Consider the following 15,460-nt stretch of genomic DNA (forward strand, 5'->3'; position numbering starts at 1 on the left):
CAGAGAGGAAATGACATCCTCTGGACTTCCTTTTTAAAAGTTTTTTTAATTGTATCATTTGAATTTACAGTTTGTAATAATATCCTTCTTCATACATTTTCAAACAATACATTGTCCTTTTTTTCTCCCTCCCCCCGTTACATCTTCTTCTTAGTTTTTTCACACAAACAGCAGTAAGTTCATTCTCTGTAGCCTCTTCTCCCATATTTCTTCATTGACTCGAGCTTCTTTCATCCAGTCGACATACATTGTCCATATCTTCAAAATTTCTTTCTGTTTATCTGGCCACGTCTTATTTTTGGTTAGTATATCAAAAATATCAAGTGTCACTTGTTCCCAGATATATTCCAACCATTTCTGAAGTGTCCATTTTTTCTTATCTTTCCAGCCCAAAGCTATTGTTGCATGGGCTGCTTTAATCATTATTTTATACATATAGCTGTATTTTTAACTACCCTTCTATCCTCTATTACACCCATGAACATTAACTCATTATTTAAAACAATATTAGTCTTCACCAGTTTTTCAATATATAACAATACACTTGTCCAAAATTTTTTCACTTCTGCACATTCTATCCACATATGACTATAATATGCCTCTTTATCTCCACAGTGCCAGCATTTGGAACTAATTCCTTTTATTATATATGCTAGTTGTTTTGAATTCTGTTTCTTATACCATTTTAGATAAGCCATCCGCATTTTCTTTCCAACTCCGGTCAGATATTTCGTAGATCTTTATGTATATTTCCAACTGTCTATTAACTTTTCAATATTACCAATGTCTACCAATCCTTCCTTCTCCCATTTTTGATTCAGTGTTCTGATCATGAATTCCTTATCATCTACCATATATTTATATATATGCCCTAGAATTTTCCCTTTACATTTTTCATATAGTTCAAGACATTTCAACATTATGCATTCTCCTTTTATCCGTAAAGCCTTTATCCTTTCCCAAATGCCTCTCAAAACCAACCAGTTCTCGTTTCCTCCTATCGCTATACAATTTTGTAATGACATAATTTCTCCTCCTTGTATAATCAAATTTGCCACAGTTTGAATTCCTTTTCTTTTCAACATTTTAATCACGTTTTTTCCTTCTTTTCCAGCCACACTTCCCAAAGGTGCCAGGGTGCCAGGCATCCATTTACTTCTCCATTTTTCCCATATATCTAGTAACACCTTTCTTGGCCCTATTGCTATTTGATTTCCTTTCTTCAACTCTTTATTAAAGATACCATAAACACCAACTCCTTTGTTTATTTGATTTTCAAACTTGACCCATCTTTCGACATTATCTTCATTTATACTCATCAGACTCTTAATCTGGAATGCTTCATAATATTCTTGCATTTTTGGGATCCCCCAACCTAAATAATTTTTGTCATATATATGATCTTATTCATAATTCTTGGATTTTTATAATTAAACACCCAAGCTTTCAGCTTTCTATCCCATTCCTCAATTTGCTTCTTCTTAATTTCCAAAGGGAGAGTTCGAAATAGATAAAACATTTTCGGCATTATACACATTTTTAACGCTTTGATTTTTCCTGTGATCGATAAGGTCTTCTTATCCCATTCTTTTATTTGTTTTAATATTTTTTCCACCTTACCTCATAATTATATGTAAACATCTTCTCCTTTCTCTGTGTTATTGTTATACCCAAATATTTAATCTTCTTTTTTAGTAATCCTCTCTCTAATTGTCTTTTTTCCACATTAACCCCCATTATTTCTGTTTTCTCCATATTAACTTTTAATCCAGAATATTTCTGAAAATCTTCTAAGATTATTTTTAATTCTTTCATTGTATCAGATCCTCTGGACTTCCTGCCAGCATGATGTAGTGGTTAGAGTGTCAGACCAGGATCAGAGAGACTTAGGCTCAAATCCTTGCTCTGTGATAGAACCGTGCTGGGTTACCTAGGCGTAGCTAGGGAAAATGGAAGGCTTGAAGCTAGCAAGTCTGAATTTCTAGAGATGCTGCCAGAGAAAGGGGTGGGGCTAGTGTCAACTATCTGGGTTGGGGCCTAGCCTAATCTACCTAGCAGAAAATGTCAGTGACAAGACATTCTCAGGCCTGGGGTTTTCTATATACAGTACCATATATCAAAAGATTCCTTGGACCCCTTCACAGGTTTCAATGAATGCACATACAGAAACAAACAGCACAGCACCTACCTCACAAGGTGTCCGTTGTGGGGAGAGGAAGGGAAAGGAGCTTGTAGGCCACCTTGAGTCTCCTTACAGGAGAGAAAGATGGGGTATAAATCCAAACTCTTCTTCTTCATCATCATCCAAACTGCAAGGCATCATAGTTCTGCTGTGCACTACATTGGTCTGGTTGCTCCTGGAATCTTGTGTGTAGGGAGGGCAGGGAACTATTCCTGTTGGTAACAGTTGATAGGACTCACAACAATGTGTAGACGTTGCAGGCAGGAAGATACTGGCTGGATATTATCAATTTTTTCTCAGTAAGAATAGTTCAGCAGCAGAATGAGCTGTCTAGAAGGTGGTGAATTCCCCTCACTGGGTCTCTTTAAGCAGCGGCTGGATGAACACTTGTAGGCGGATCCTGCACACAGCAGGGGGTTGAACTAGATGGCCTTTATGGCCCATTCCAATTCTGTGATTCTATGATTTTTCCCATTTATCTCTAGCTCTACCTTTCTCTCTTTCTTTATTACCAAGATTACCTTGCAAGTTCCACGGAACTGGGACCTGCCATAGATGGTGCTTTAAAAGTGGAAGGACCCTTGTGTCTTTCTCTCTGTCGGTCCATCCATCCACCTATGGCAGGCATAACCCATGTGATAATAAAGACAAGAACCTCAAACTTGATCAGCAGCTTCCAGATGATGACAGGGGCCGGAGTGCTGAAAATCCAGGGAAACAGAAGACCCTGGCCTAAATTTGGGTCAGAAACTCCCTCAGCTTTTTGCTACCTAAGTGAAAGTTTAATCATGAGAAGCCAAAAACATTGAAACAGCACAGACAGGGAGAAAAGAGTGCATTCCCTCCTTTACAAACCTAGATTTCCATGAACTTTCAAGAGCCAATGTGGTGTAGTGGTTAGAGCTTCTGAGTAGGATCTAAAAGATATAGGTTTGAACTTTTAATCTGTCAAAGAAGATTTCTGAGGAGCATTGGGTCCCTCATACACCCTCAGCCAGATCACACTCACAGAATTGCTAATGTAAAAAGAGGTCAAGGAACACCCTGGTTTAGTGTGGAAAGATGTATTTGCTGAAGGACAGCAACCAGTTCCCAAGCACTGCCTTGGCAAACCCTCCCTGTAAGGCGGAACACACTCAACCAGTCGACTTTATAATAAAAGAACGAACTTTAATGATTTGTGTAGCCCTAAGTACAGGGTGCTGGAAAGCTCTGGTGGAAAGCTCTGAGGAGGCGGGGGGCAGCGACCTGGTGGACGGCCGCCCACTCGTTGTAACTGGATGGAAGGTTCTTCCTCTCGACCAAGTACTGTAAAGTCCCTCTGTGCATTCTCGAGTCCACAATTGCAGTGACCTCCTGGTGGATCTCGCTGTTGACCACGAGCACTTTGGGTGGTGGGGCGTCTGGGTGCCAGGCATCGCAGGGGGCAGCCTTCTTCAGGAGGCTAATGTGGAACACCGGGTGGATGCGGGCGAGTGACTTTGGGAGCTCGAGTTCAACCGCGACCAGGTTGATGACACGGGAGATGCGGAAAGGTCCAATGAACCGAGCCCCAAGCTTGCGGGTCCCCGGCAGGCCCCGCAGGTTCCTCGTGGATAGGTACGCGCGGTCACCCACCTCGTAATTCACCGGGCGACATTTGCAGTCCGTGAAGCATTTATAATCTGCTGTGGCCTAAGTCAAAGAATCCAGTGCAGTTGCCCCCTCCATTGAGTGTAATACGGCCAGTAGAGGAAGCGACTGAGGCGCTGTTGAAGTGCTGGCATTTGGAATCCTGGCTTCACCGGTGCTCCTCACACCAGGTCATCGTCATTTCCCGCCAGCTCGCAGTCCTGGGTCACTGAGGTCTCCGAATCGCTCGAGTACGCCTCCAAGGCGGCATGGGCGGAGGTGACCAGAGCTGTGACAGTGTGCGGGCGCGAGGTGATTTTCGGAGCTGGTGCCGGGTTCTTCAGGCAGGACCGGGTGTCGGCACCTCTGGGGGTTGCTTGGGTACGGCGCTCCGGGCATGACGCGGCGAAGTGGCCCTCCCCCCGCAGTGGAGGCAGAGTCCCAGGCAACGGTGGTGTGCGCGGCTGGTGCCTGTTGGTCCCATCCGGGGAGTCCCCTCATCGGCGGGTTGTGCAGCTGGACGGTTCTGAGGGCGTTGTGTACGGTTCTGTTGGAGTTCCGATTGGTCCACTTTCCAGACCCTCAATTCAGCCTCTCCCATTCTTCAGATCCACTCCATCAGAGTCTCCGGGTCTCCGTTGATTAGGCTCCATTGCAGTATCTTAGGGTGGAGAGCGTCCATAAAGAGCTGTACCAGGACCATCTCAGGCCACCCCCGCAAGCAGCTAGCGAGTCTGCAGAATTCCGTGGCAAAATCACTAACAGAGTGGGTTCCTTGGCGCAGCTGCCGGAGTTCGGCCTGGGCCTTCTCCTCGGTCAATGGGTCCTCGAACCTCCATCGTAGGGCCAACAGGAACTGCTCTAGACTATAGAGTTTGGGGGCGTCTCCCTCTACGAGGCTGACAAGCCAGTTCGCCGCCTCCCCTCTCAGCTGGGTTCCCAGTTCAAAAACACACTCCCGTTCTGTCTGGAACTCGGCCCCATGGGACGTTCCTCCACGTAAACTTATGAGCCGGTTCCGCCTATGTATCAGGAAAAAGGCAAGCCTCTAGTCTGGTGGAATTCTCCCATTGAAGAAGTCACTCTAAAAGAAAAGGATTCTATTCCTGCGGGGGCGGTGTGCGGCACTCAGGTCGGCTTGGGGGTTGGCGTTGGGTTGGCCACTCGTCGGGCGGAAGAGCTGGAGGCCACTGTCAGGTCTTCGGTTACGTAGTCCGCCAGCGGGCTCATCGTCCATAGGGATCGCTCTCAGTCCCGGTTGGCCATCAACATGGCCATTTGGTGCTGTAGGCGCGTTGAGAGATACCGGCCCAGAAGCTGGTAACCGGTTGCGGATTTTTGCAACTCGGTTCCTGCCAGGTCCCAGCATCACCTGTAACGGTGCTGTGTAGAAGCTCCCAGGCGCGTTTAACATCCACACTCCCTCCTTGTTCCTTGCACCGGTCCCTGGGATTCGGCCAGGAACGTTGTCAGGTGGAATCGCTCTGCTGTCCCTACTTCGTGAAGGGTGCCGACTCCTGTCGATGACTCCCGCCGGAGGGGGGCTTCCCCACCGTTGACGGACGAAAGTTCTATCGGGATGGAGCACTCTCCAGGCCCAGCCATGCTGTGAAGATTTGGGTGCGGTAGAATGTGAGAGTCAGTTCCAGCACAATGTAAGGCGGAACACACTCAACCAGTCGACTTTATAATAAAAGAACTAACTTTAATGATTTGTGTAGCCCTAGGTACAGGGTGCTGGAACTGAGGGTTCGTGCCCTCAGTTCCGCTCTTTATAATGTGTGCAGGGGGCGGACCCAACCAGTGGCGGGAACTCGAGGAACAGGGGAAACAAAACTGAAACTTAGGACCAGGACCTGGGCCTGACACTCCCTGTGTTTCAGAGCCTCCTTGAAAGGACTCTGAGTCTACACTGGTGTCATCCCTGATCCAGGGAGGCTTGACTCAAGCCAGGAGGTGCCAGGAGGGACCCACCTACTGCCAGACCCACCATGGTCTGCCAAAGGACCCCAGGAACAGAGAAGGCAAAGGGTGAGGACTGAGGCTTGGACTGGCTGCTTGGTGGCTCATGGCATCTCCTCTGCTGAGGGAATGCCAGCAGAAACTAAGAAATTGTTACAGGATCTGGGCCTCACCACTCCACATCTATTCAGAGTACCTTTATGCACCTCCTGTTCATTTTCCCCCTTTCCTCCAGCAATTGGGGGGGGGGGAGTAGGGATCCTGGATTTCCCCATCCCCCTTCTTCTTGACGAGGTGGGGCACTACCATCCCTCTAATTCTGAACCTGGCATCTATGGATGACCAAAAACCCAAAGAATGGGGCTAGGTGCACACAGGAAATATTTTCTAGGATCCCCCTCCCCCCCCCCAGATTAGCAGAATTAAATTAAAAACATAACAGGGAAGCAGGGTAGGTAACCCTATTAAGCGCTGTTAAACCCCACTGATTTTCATGCGAAGAACTAAAGCGCGATCTTTTACCTGGGAGTAATATCAGTTACTGGCAAAGGGGCTTGCTTCTGAGTAAACCCTCCTAGGGTCGTGATTCACCCATTGGAAGAGTTGCATGGTTGCTTCAAAGCAAAGCCACAGACTACCACTAAGCTTACTCCCGAGTAACACATGCCTCGGAGCCAACCGTTTTTTCTAAACTAAAACCTCAGTATTCAGGTTAAATTGCCGTGTTGGCACTTTGCGATAAATAAGTGGGGTTTGGGGTTGCAATTTGGGCACTCGGCCTTGAAAAGGTTCGCCATCACTGATCTAGGCTGATCAAATAAAATTTCCAAACTGCCATTTTGTGGAACAAATGTAGCTGAGGTGACTCAAGCCCTGTGTTTTCTGGGGTAGTTTTTAAAATGTGACTTTGTAAGCAGATGGCATCATCTTCAGTGTGTGACTGAAGGTAAGCTGGAACATCCATCCTGCAGCAGCCATTTTGTGGCTGCATCCACCACACCATGTTAGACCTCCGTAGGTTCCTGATGCCTCAAAAAGGTTGGGGAACTCTCTTCTAGAGATGCACAGCTAGGTGTCAACCCAGATCTCCCCTTAAACCTGGACCCCTCCCCAGTTCTATTTCACAACCCAATTTCCTGTTGATGAGACTCTGTGTTTTTAAGGTGTTTGACACTGACGGATGGGGATCCACCATCTTAATTACATCTAATTTGGCCCTGAGCCATGATAATAGGAAACACATTTGTCACATGATACCCCAACCCCTCCTAGAGTTAAGAAGGTTAATGAAAAAGAGCCACTTACCTCTGCAAGGTGCCTCTGGCATCCTAAAGCAAAACAGCAGAGAGAGAAAGAGAAAAAACGGACGTCAAAACGTGCAAAAAGGCCACATTAGAAAGACTTCTCAGACCCTGGAAAAGTCTGCACTCTGGCCCTTTTCTTATGTCCAGCTAGCAGACTCCACTCCACTCCACTCCACTCCACTCCACGTCTGGGGTGGATCTTCCACTCAAAGTCTGGGGTGGATCTTCATAACAATAGGGGGAAATCTTCATCAGGTTAATATAAACAAAGTGAGGATGTTTCAAAGCAGAGTTGGGTTGTCTCCTCTGATGATTCAATAGTAGCTACTTTAACAAACGGATTTTTCCTCAGATGGAATTAGGGCAGGTAACTCCCGAGGGCACCTGTAGATGCAGAGACATTCCCAGCAACATTCCCTGCCTCAGCCCTACATTACTACTATTTCCCTTCTTTCCACTGGAGGGAGTTTCCCAGGCTCAAAGCAAGATAATAGCTATGTTACACTTGCATGGTAGCAACATGCTGGTCCCAGCTTTCATTTTTTAAAAAATAATGTAGTCTTTGTTGTTGCAGAGTTATAACCAGAAATGTGCAGCTTTTACACTTTACTTTCTCTAAAATAAAAGCAAGAAATTAGTGAAACAGATACTGTGATGGAATAGTACTGTAAAACTAGCAAAATCACACATGACTGTGAAAAGCATCTTTGCCTTTTGATCTCCTGGAGGGAGGACAGGAAACTATGCAGAGGTGCTAGGATGAAACTTCAAAGGCCTAAGTTACCTCATGGCCTGAACAGAGTTTTCCTGAGAAGGGGAAAACAAAGGTTTTAAAATTCCATCTTGAGACGTGGTCAGAGAAGCATCTCTGGGCCATGGGTTTCCGGAACGGGGACAAAGAACCAAAAGGGACATAACCACCTAAGAAATCCCTTAACTGCAATCATGTTTTATTTCTTTGATTTCTGTTTTTCAATAAAAATCGTTGAGACCTCAGCTGGTTGGAGTTATTGGAGAAAAGAGCCCAGGTTTTAATGAAACAAGTGTGGCTCTCCCAGGCTTGCTTTCATGATAGATACTTATGATGTTACAATGCTATAGAAGTCTAGCCATTGCCCTTTTCTTTAAAGCCTGAGAAAATCCCTCAGATGAAGGCGCGGGGGGGTGCAGCGAAGGGATGCAGAAGAGCCAAACTCTCTCACCGTAGTCCTTTAAAGGGCCTCCCCCCCTTTTCCTGTTGTCACATGGCTCAGCAGGGAAAGGGGAAGGGATCTGGGCATAAATGCCATCACATCGGCACAGGTTAGCAGATCAAGCACATTAGTGCCAGCAATAGACATGTGGACACGTGGAAATCATGTGGATACCACCACCAATTTCACTACCACCTGTTGTTCTTTTGTGTACATTCATTCATTCCCATCTGCATGCAATCAGTATAAGCTACATTCCCTCCACACACCCACAAACCTGCTGTGAAAAAAGGTTGCCTATGACCTTCATTCCTGATTGTTGGAAAAAGTACCTAGCTTGATTTGCATTCCTGTGTACCTAGCTTGATTGGCACGTAGTTCCCCAGACTGTTGGTTGGCACAAACATGTTACCGCCACAACGTTTCGGGAAGCTAACATTAAAGCATCGTTCAGGCTCAGCAACGTAAATGAGGCTGTTAGCTTCCACGCCTTCGCAGCAATATTTTATTCGGAAGTGTGGTCACAGCTCAGGCAGGGAAGATTCGCCCCCTCCTGCCCTCGTGCAGGAGTTTTTATTTACAAACATCAAAGGGGCAGAAGGGGCTGGGGAAGGGGGCAGGTAAGGGGGCAGGTCCCTTACTTTTACACCAATAAAGCAACGTCAATACATCAACACAAAGGAAAGATACAATTACAATTTTCTCAATGAGACTCTGAAATCCCGCTGTCAAGCGTCTTCTCGCGGGATTTCGTGATGGTGCTGAACTGGATAGCAAAGCGAGTCCGTTCATAGAATCGGGCGGGCCGACTGCCGCACCCCGCTATCTCTGCTATCAGATGGGTTTCTCCCTTGAGATATACCCTGAGGCTCCTGCGTCTCAGCTGGCAACAAAAGAGATTTCAAACTGTCCAATAGTGGTCCCGACACGTTCTCCAACGGTTGGGACATCCTGGGTGCTATCAACAGCTTCCATTTGCAAAACCAAAAAAGCCTTTGTCTTTGCAGGAAGACTGGCTGGGTGGTGGCTCAAACTGTATTCAAGAGCCAACTTCCTTGTACCTCTAATATTCCACCTTTCCAGGCATTATATTCTCTTTAACACAGGCTAACAAAATAACATTTTTACTCAATTTAAACAAGCTAAACTTAAACTAAACATACTAAATTCAATACAGGGAAGCATAATACATATGGATCAGGCGACAAAATCAAAGAAAAATCACATTTGTGGGTCATAGGGGCTTCTGGACTACACTGGTCTCTGTGTCTTGACCTGGAGCCAGTGTGACTTGGTAACTTAACTTCAGTAAAATATTTTGGCTATTTTCCTGATGGTAACAAACACATTTCTGCTTCCAAGATGGAAGCCACGTGGCCTCAACCTATCAGGGAGGGACTGCATTTCCAGGGGATGGAGTTTCCCAGTCTAGCCCTGACTGGAGATGAAATGGGGCACAATGAGGTACAGGAAAGGTTTGGAGGCAGCCTTCTCCCAAAAGGGAGCCTGAGCTGTTCCTGTCATCCTCTCACCTGCAGGAGTTCAGTGGCCGGCTGCTGACATTTCTCCTCAACCCCCCGGATGAGGCTTTCCAGAGAGGAGAGTTCCTCACAGAGTTCAGCCAGGTGCTGGTCCCTGTTTCTTGCTACCTCCCTCTCCACCTCTTTCACCTGGGCCAGAAAAAAGGTTCTCTTGCTTATCCAGAAACGTATGCAGTTGCCTGAACTTGGTCACTGTCTTCTGCCGTTCTCCTTTGGTTTGCTTCTGAGATTGGAAAAAGGAGGAGAAAAAAGAATACAGCTTAGCAGCGGGAAGAAGTATGTTGGGAAACTCTTATCTGAAGGGCACTTTTGACTTTCCCAGGGATTGCATCAACGGACAAGGGATAGGACAAGGGAAAGATACAGAAGGATCCATCCAAAATACATGTGAATGATCTTTGCATTATTTTCTTCTTGGAATGGCTTTACTCTACAAAACTCAACCATCTTGCAGCACAAGACCAACCGACAAGGAAGCTTCTCACATCTCTCTCCCACACAATAACAGAGACCATGCTTATTTCCATAACCCTTTTTATTGCAGAGATATGAGAGGAAAGGTGTTCCCCTTAATATTCACAAAAGTTCATTCTAAGTGGCCTTTCGTTAAGTTTTCTGTGGGAAACCAAGCTCTCATCTCTAAGTAAGAAGAGACTGCCTCCTCCTTGCTTGACTTTTCTGTAGTTTCTTGTAATTCGTGTTCTCTTTTCCTATGTATATTTCTAGTGTCTATTTACCTCCAAGCCATACAGGGACACTTTACAAGCAGGTGATTGCTTTCCTCCAATATACTGGCTTTACATGCCAGAATTTCTTTTCTTTTCTTCTGTAGCATCTCCACACAATCACAGAACTGATCCTGGATAAAATTGGGGATACCAAAATTAAAGTTTGCTCCTTTTCAGAAGTTTACTAAAAATCATAAAGCAAATCTATCACCAAAGGAAACATTAAATACAGAATGTTCTGCCCCATGGTACTCCGGCCAGAGGATTAATAGTGACTCCAGACTAGCATTTTTTAAAGGAAGAAAAAGTTGGATTTATCTACTGCAAAGAGTCTCAAAGCAGCTCACAACTCTTTCCCATCCCCTTGTCACAACAGACACCTTGTGTGGTATGTGGTGCTGGGAGAATTCAGAGAAAACTGTGACCAACCAAAGGTCACCTCAGCAGGCTTCATGTGTAGGAGCAGGAAAAGAAATCCAGTCTACCAGATAAGACTTCACTGCTCATATGGAGGAGTGGGGAATCAAACCCAGCTCTCCAGATTACAGTCCACCGCTCTTAACCACTGAGCCACGCTCATCAAAGGGAAAAACAATTAAAACGTTCTACCAATAGGCAATTGGGCAGGATAATCAGCTGGCCAGACATCAACACAGCCAGCACTGAAGAGTGCCAACATCCTGACATCATGCCCTGAGCACAAGGGGAAAGCAGCTAGGAAAGGAGCAACCAAACTAGGAGATGGGCAATCAAGAAAGGTTGTCGCACCAAGGCCAGAGTGTTTCTCTATGGTAGGGGTGGCCAACCTATGCTGCTCCAGATGTTCATGTGTGAGCAGTGATTTTCAATAAAATAGCATATTTTATATGATGAAAAAATTGTCTTATTTCTCTTATATTTAGTTAGGTACCTTTCTGTTAGGTAGATTTTTCTTCTAGGTTTTCTCTGGAGATTTTCATCAGCTTGCAGATTAATTGCAATGTATCCCAAAGATGATTTCATTATGTTTACAAAGGCCCCTGATGTCCAACCACAAAGGACAATGAACTCACAGAAGAGGGTGTGGGATTCTTTATTGTGTTGTAACATCCAAACCCCGGAAGATCAGGCAGCTGGTTCTGGCAGTGCTTTTGTTTTAACAGTTTCAGCTCAACAACTTGCCTAGGCGGGAGCCTCAGGCAATGGGTGCAGCCTTCAGCAAGGACTTCTTGAATAAATGTCATCAGCACCCAACATAAAGACACTTTTCCCGCCTCAAGGTTCCCGCCGCTGCAAAGTCTCGCTGGTAGTGTAGTATCATGAAATTTCGCCAGCTTTCATTCATTGTCTTCTGAGTACTCTGTATTGTGTTTTAAATAGTTTTTCATTGTTTTTGACTGCCCTGTATTGTGTACCTGATTACCCTGCTTTTTGTACCTTTGAAAATCCTATAAAAACCCTGCTGGTTCCCCGGCCCTGCACGACTGCATTCGCGGAAGTCTGTAGTAAAGATCCTTTGGTAGTTTGGTAAAAGTGTTTCATTGAGAAAAAGCCCTGTTTGCCGGGACCTTATTGCTGCGAGCCTGAATCACTAGTTTAGACTCATTTTCTTGGTCACTGAATGTTGCCCTAGCAAATGGGTAACACATGGACTACAATTCCCATCAGCCCCTGCCAGATGGCCAATTAGCCATGCTGGCAGGGCCTGATGGGAACTGTAGTCCATGAACATCTGGTGCACCATAGGTTGGAGCACCTTCTCTAAGGGGACACCCAGCAGTGCAGCTAGAAAGGATCCACACATCTTCCTGATCATTATCCACCTTGCAGATTTCCGACCTTGAACTCTTGGGCAGCCTCTTCCACGGGAATGATTTCGTGATCTTTGTGTTCCTGGTGATAGCGGAGCCAGAAGTGAAATTGTCCCACTTCTGGACTGTGTTTGAATTAAAGATTAAAAATTGTCTTATTTCTGTGTTCGCTAGGTAGACACCAACTGTATTAGATAGGAAAATAGGAGTTGTAAAAGTTCTCTTTTTTGTGATTCCGTGGGACCGCATGGAACCTCCAAATCTGGCCCAAGGCAGGAGCTATCTCAGCTCCACCTCGAAGCTCCATCCTTTCACGTAAAAGCGATCCTGATACAAGCACGCTGGACACAAAAGGAGATCTCGGGGGAAGCGCCTCGCCCTGCCTAATCCCATCAGCAGGCAGATAAGGGGACTATCGTCATCAAGCTCTGCTTCCTGACCCCGGACACCTGGAGAAACCTTCGTGTCTTCCCGCCAGTGGACACGTCATCGCCTCGCCCTACTCTGGCGCGAAACCCAAGAAGGAGATGCCTATTGAACTCTGATTGGTTCCTGCATGTCGCAAATGCATGATTGGTTGTTTTGAATTTTGTTAATGAATGGTGGTGGGCTGTCTTGAGTTCTCCCGGGCTCCCGACGGGAGAGAGTGTATTTAAGATGTTGTAAGGCTGCTAGGCAGCGCAGAGTCCTTGTGGAATGGAGGTGCTGACACTTAGGTCAGCATCTCAATAAAACCTTCCTTTTATTATACTCGTCGTGTCGGGTCTTGCTTGGGTTCCTGGGCGCTGCCGAGAGCTGGGTACCTAGGAGCCTGTAAAAGTTACCTGAGCAGCGCAGTAACACTGGGACTGGTCACAGACCACACAGATGAGAGCTTCATCAGCCTTGCAGAAGAGTTTCAGCGGCTCCTGGTGCTTCTGGCAAACTCTCCTTTCCAGCTGCCCTGACTGTCTGACACTAAAAACAAAAGAAACACATTTGTTTTATTTCTCCCCCAAATGTTTGAACTCCACCTATACTTTTAAATAATAGACATAATTGGTGACTTACTCCGAAAATATATTGTATAGGGAAGAGAGATGTAACCAAGCTTGTACAGCCGCCTCAAAGTCAGTGGGCAGATAACAATTCCTGGTTCAGAGTAAACCACACACCTTTCTGCCTCTCTTTTGCCAATCAGCAAATCAACCCCCAGACCTTCAGCTGCTGGCTCTCTGCTCCTCTAGCCACAAGATTTCAGGTAGCATTTGGGGCTGTTGCAGGAGCAGTGATCATTTCCTCTAGCATTCCCCAACCTTTCAAAGCCTGCAGGATTTGCAATTTTGAGAAAGGGCAGTAAGTGCCACCTCAAATTGATTGCAACAGGAGGTGGTGTCAAACTCAAAATGGCTGCCACAGCAGACAGTGCCACAAAAAAACACCTCCCTTCTCAAATCTAGATTCTGCAGTCATCCCAACTCCCCTTTCTGACCTCTTGAAATGAATCTCACTGGCCTCCCGAATGAATTTGCCCTCAGGGCAGCCTTTCTGCCCACAGATCTACAGGCAACATCCTCTCGGGGGTTTGGCTATCGTGACCACGGGAACACTTTGAAGACATTTCAGTATTTTTGTACCATTACTTATAACGGGCCTCAGATCTGAGGCATGTTAGCCCTTGACCCAGCCAATTTTAGCCAGTGATGCAGTCACATATTTTTCCGTTCCTGCAGGGCTCCCCACCTCACTAAAGATTCTCAGCTACTGATGAATGATATTGGATAATTCTCCCTTCTTCAAGAGCCAGCATGGTGTAGTGGTTAACAGCGGGTGCACTCTAATCTGGAGAAGTGGGTTTGATTCCCCACTCTGCCACTTGAGCTGTGGAGGTTATCGGACATAGGTAAGGGCGGTTCTCGGGTTCAAACCCCCCACCCCCACCCCCACCCCCATTACATGTCCGAAGCTCTGCCTCCTGCTTGTGGGTTTTTGGGTATTTTTAGTGTTTTTTCGGTTTTTGGCCTGCAGGGGGCGCAGTTTTTAGGTTAGAAGCACCACAATTGCAGGGATGTTTTGGGAGACTCTCTTGATGATACTACCCAGGTTTGGTGAGGTTTGGTTCAGGGGGTCCAAAATGGACACTCAAAGGGGGTGCCCCATCCTGCATTGTTTCCAATGGGAGCTAATAGAAGATGGGGGTACACTTTTGAGGATCCATAACTTTGGGCCCCCTGAACCAAACTTCACCAAACCTGGGAGGTATCATCAGGTTAGTCTCATGGTGATACCAGCCAGGTTTTGTGAAGTTTGATCCAGGGGGAACAAAGCTATGGGCTCCCAAAAGGGGTGCCCCATCCTGCATTGTTTCCAATGGGAGCTAATAGAAGATGGGGCTACACCTTTGAGGGTCCATAACTTTGGGCCCCCTGAACCAAACTTCACCAAACCTGGGTGGTATCATTAGGAGAGTCTCTTACTGATACCACCCATGTTTTGTGAAGTGTGGTCCAGGGGGTCCAAAGTTATGGACTCCCAAAAGGGGTGCCCCATCCCCCATTGTTTCCAATAGGAGCTAATAGAAGAAAGGGGCTACACATTTGAGGGTCAATAACTTTGGACCCCCTGGACCAAACTGGGTGGTATCATTAGGAGAGCCTCCTAACAATGCCTTGAAAGTTTAGTGCTTCTAGCTTAACAATTGCACCCCTGACAGCAGGCACCCCCCAAATTTCCCCAGATTCTCCTTGTAAATCCACCCCCTTCGGCATGGATTTAGAGGGAGAATCTGAGGCCCCCAGTTTAAACATTGAAAGTGATGCTGTTTCAGGGTGGGGGATAATCCACCCCCAAACAGTATCACTTTCAATGTTGTTTTAACTGGAGACCCCAGATTCTCCTTTTAAAGTGGATTTAAAAGGAGAATTTGGGCTCTCTAGGTTGAACACCATTGAAAGTGATGCTGCTTGGGGGTGGATTCCAGCATCACAGCAGCCGCCCATGGGGGCCCCCCCACAAAACTCAGATTTTGCACCATTCTCCATTTTCCCTTGCTACGCCTCTGCCCAGAGGGGAGGGCAGAAGGGGCTGCTGGCTGGGAGCCCAGCTGGTGGGGGGCGGGGGAGGGCGTGGCAGGGGAGTCTGCCATCCCTGGCCTCAGAGAGCTGCTTTTA

The sequence above is a fragment of the Sphaerodactylus townsendi genome, linkage group LG03, assembly GCF_021028975.2.
Source record: "Sphaerodactylus townsendi isolate TG3544 linkage group LG03, MPM_Stown_v2.3, whole genome shotgun sequence".
Taxonomy (NCBI): domain Eukaryota; kingdom Metazoa; phylum Chordata; class Lepidosauria; order Squamata; family Sphaerodactylidae; genus Sphaerodactylus; species Sphaerodactylus townsendi.